Below are 4,296 nucleotides of genomic sequence, written 5' to 3' on the forward strand. Positions count from 1 at the left end.
GTCTACATTCAGTCTTACAAGAAGCATTTAATAGCATGCAAAAGGCGTCACATTTGTTGAAGAATCGGGATGCGGAGAAATAAAATGCACGGAATTTCTGTACTAAATCATGGCTGAATATCATGTGAAATAGCCACGACAGGAAAAGAATGGTCCTTTGTGCACCGACATCATGACAAATGACGCTTGAGGGAAGCAGTCACGTTATTCCTATTGACTTTCACCAAACGTTTGTTTCAGACAGAAGAATGCATGACATCAGCACAACCTAAAGAATGCCATCACCTCCTGTGTTAGTTTCCTGCTGCTGTTGTAACAAATGACCACAAACGGGGTGATGTAAGACAGCAGGAATTTATCCTCTCACAGCTCTGGAGGCCACACGTCTTCAATCAAGCTGTGGGTAGGAATGCACTGTCCCCTGGGGACCCCAGAAGTAGACTCTCTTCTTTGCCTCCTAGAGCTTCTGAGACCTGCTGGCATTTTTTTGACTTGTGACCGTGTCACTCCAATATCTGCCTTCATGGCCACATGGCCTTGTCCTGTCTGTCTTGTCCTCTGTGCATGTCATATAAAGACATTTGTCATTGAATTTAGAGCCACCTGGACAATGCAGAATGATTTGTTTGTCTAAAGAGCTTTAGCTTAATTACACCTGCAAAGACTGTTTTGTCACATTCACGAGTTCTGGGGATTAGGAGAGGAACATCCTTTTAGGGACCGTCATTCAACCCACTACACCCCCTATGCAGAGAAACACAAAATTATAGGAAAGGAGCAGATAACATTTATTGTTTTTTTTTAATTGAGATATGTTGACATAAAACATTATGCAGATGACATTTCTCTTTTTAAACCTGAGATACAATTGACATAAAACATTGTATGAGTTTTCGGTGTACAACAGGATGATTTGAAATTTGTATATGCAGATGATGTTTATGATTCAACCCAAGTGTAGAGAGAACAGCCACACAAATGCCCAGAGAAGTAAAAGAAAATAAACCCAAGCCTTTCCAGCAGGCAACATGGGAGGATCCCACTGCAGTGCCATACCAAATTCCTACCCTCGTGTGTTCCCAGAATCTAGTTAAAACGGCATTCATTCCACAAAAACTCATTCAATGACAGTGTGTTAGAGCGAAAAGGAACGGGCTGGAATGTAAAAATCTGCCTTCAGTGGAAACTATACCAGAAACAACATGCGGACCACTTCTTATCATCGGCGTTTCAGAATCGTGGCTGACAGATGGCGTGCATAAATCCCATCCTTTTTTTCAAAGACAATCAATGTAGAAGCCCAGCTAACACAAAGTGGAGATGAGCCAGAAGGGTCTGGAAAGGATAAAGGTAAAATCTGGACTTGTCCTCAGGGGTGGGAACTATCGATGTACTTAGAGAGAGTGCCTGGTGATCAATTTCACGTTTGCTTTCTGGCAAGGAACACGTTTACACATTGGGTTGACGTGTGTGAACACTGAACGCCCTGTTTGGAACGGTCTGCAGTGCCTTGAAGGGTTTGGGTTATGTGATGCCAAATGCATTCGTTCGCTGATGGTTTGACTCATTTTATAGGAGCTCCTGGAGCATGTCAGATACACCAGCGTCATGCTGGACAGCTCAGAGAGACATGGATAAACACCACAAAAGAGTTCCATGCCTAGATCAACTAAATCTCAACTCTGAGCTCCATCCAAGGTATATGGGCTCCTTGACCTTTTGTCCTCCAGGGGATGGATGAGGGTAGAATCATATTTTTTTATTTTAATTTTTTACTATTTTTTAAAAAAATTTATTGGAGTTGGTTTACAAAGTTGTGTTAGTTTCACGTGTACAGCAAAGTGAATCAGTTATCCATATACATATATCCACTCTTTCTTAGATTCTTTTCCCATAGAGGTCATTACAGAGCATTGAATAGAGCCCCCTGTGCTACACAGTTGGTCCTTATCAGTTATCTATTTTATATATAGTCGTGTGTATATGTCAGTCCCAATCTCCCAATTTATCCCTCCGCACCCCTTCCCCCTGGTAATAATAAGTTTGTTTTCTACATCTGTAGCTCTATTTCTGTTTTGTAGATAAGTTCATTTGTGTCATATTTTAGATTCCACATATAAGCGATATCATATGGTATTTGTCTTTGTCTAACTTACTTCACTTAGTATGATCATCTCTAGGTCCACCTGTGTTGCTACAAATGGCATTACGTCATTCTTCTTTATGGCTGAGTAGTATTCCATTGTATATATAGACCACATCTTCTTTATCCATTCCTCTGTCGATGGACACTTAGGTTGCTTCCATGACCTGGCTATTGTAAATGGTGCTGCAGTGACCATAGGGCTGCATGTGTCTTTTTGAATTATGGTTTTCTCAGGGTATATGTCCAGTAGTGGAATTGCTGGGTCATATGGTAGTTCTATTTTTCATTTTTTTAAGGCACCTCATACTGTTCTCCATACTGGCTGCACCAATTTATAGAGGGTAGAATCATTTCTAAGCACAGAGCATGGACAACCACCCAGAGACCACGCATGGATAAACACAAGGGCTCACGGAACATGCCACGGCTCTACGCAGCCCCACCGCAGGCAGAGGCGTTGCTGGAGCACGCGGGAACGCTTCTGTGTTTTCTGGGGGAAATTCCTCTCCTGAGCAGCATCCAGATTGGCGAAAACATCTCCCTCTTCTGCCACCTTAGGAAGAGCTAGGACTCCTTATAAGAACCGGGCAATTATTTGGGCCTTCCCAGCTCTGAAATTTAGATCTATATCAGTTGAACTACTTTATACTCTGGGCAAATATCTAGTGCTACCAAGGTGCAAATCTTTATTAAAAACTCTTAGACACCCATTTCCTACTCTAACCTTGCAGTGACCATAAGTGGATGATTTTGGCAAGTGGGAAACGTCATCTAGATTTAAGAAAAGCTGATATGTCATCGCTGCTTGTGCTGCTGTTTTTGTTGTTTGGTTTCAGTACAAGGGCATTGGTGAAAAACCAGTGCTGATGGTGATATAATTGACTCTGACAATGTGTGACCTACTCCTCGGTGAATTGGCAGTAGTGTAGACTCCGCAGTGTGAGAAAAAGGAAAGAAAGCAGGAATAATAATACTTCACATCATTTGAACACATCCTTGGAAGAAGATCAAAGGGGAGAGTTCAGTAACAGCTAAGTTCTGTAGAACGGGTGGAGCTTTGACTGGGAAGATGCCCTCATATCCCAAAGCTCGCAGCCTGTCAAAGCACTGGACAGCCTGTATGCACATCCCTTAGGGAGCATCCAGAGTACAGTGGGTTGAATTGTGGCCCCAGGAAACAGAGTCTCTGCAGAGGTGGTGCAGTGAAGGGTCTGAGATGAGGTCCTCCTGGATGAGGGTGGCCCTACATCCAGTGACAGGGTCCTTCTAAGTCACAGAAGAGGAGAGACACAGACACAGAGGAGAAGCCACGTGAAGATGAAGGCAGAGATTTAGAATCCCTCTGTGGCAACAAGTCAAGGAATGCCTGGAGCCCGGGACAAAAAAAAAAAAAAAAAAAAAAGAAGCTAAAAGCCTAAAATTACTAAGAAATATAAATACAGTCATATATCAAAAGGCACTTTTTTCCAGCTTTTGAAGCATGCTTGGTATGGCCTCATTTGTGGGACCTCACCAAACACGCTGCTTGCTCTTATCCTGGAAAGAGAATTCCTTATCACTGCATCAGTAGGAATGCAGGCTGCTGAAACCCCACCAAGGCAGAGAGGCACACATATTGTGCTAATTTACGACGTTTTTGGCTCCCCTACATTTCATAGGAAAAGAAGGAACAGGACCAAGAGAGATTTTTGCCCGACTTCACTGATTTTTATCTCGGACAGAGCATGGAGGATTAACCTCCCTGGTGAGGACCATTAACATCGGTCTTTGGAACCAGATTTTTATGTGTCCCAGGGCCTTGCTCTTTCCTTTCTGGAGCAGTTTGCAATTCGCTTCCCCCTGAGATTCCGGGGAGAGAGAAATTGCGGTTCCTGCCCGGCTCTCTCAGATAGCTTGAGCAAAACAATAAAATCCCACAGCCCAGGGTCTCAGAGTGCTGGTAGAATGCCACGGATGGGGAAAACAGTTAATGGGTGATCCCCCAAAGGGCAGCCACGTGGTATAAAAGACTCAGATTCTAGTGCTTTTGGTGCCAGAATCCTTTTCACCATCGGTTATGGGTCATTGAACAAAATATTTCAAATCAAAGAACTTGAGTTGTTTTTTTAATGGGTTCCGAAACTCAGCAGGCAAGAGGTGAGAGGATTCCA

General features: G+C 43.2%; 1 long non-coding RNA gene across 1 annotated transcript; it reads left to right on the forward strand.

Moving 5' to 3' along the window:
- The first annotated feature begins 1,147 nt into the window (after positions 1-1,147).
- Positions 1,148-2,688, forward strand: LOC132482682 (uncharacterized). The gene is made up of 3 exons (XR_009530934.1): positions 1,148-1,350; positions 1,576-1,698; positions 2,443-2,688. It is a non-coding gene; the product is annotated as an uncharacterized LOC132482682 (long non-coding RNA).
- Positions 2,689-4,296: the final 1,608 nt, after the last annotated feature.

The sequence above is a fragment of the Mesoplodon densirostris genome, chromosome X (assembly GCF_025265405.1).
Source record: "Mesoplodon densirostris isolate mMesDen1 chromosome X, mMesDen1 primary haplotype, whole genome shotgun sequence".
Classification (NCBI taxonomy): Eukaryota; Metazoa; Chordata; class Mammalia; order Artiodactyla; family Ziphiidae; genus Mesoplodon; species Mesoplodon densirostris.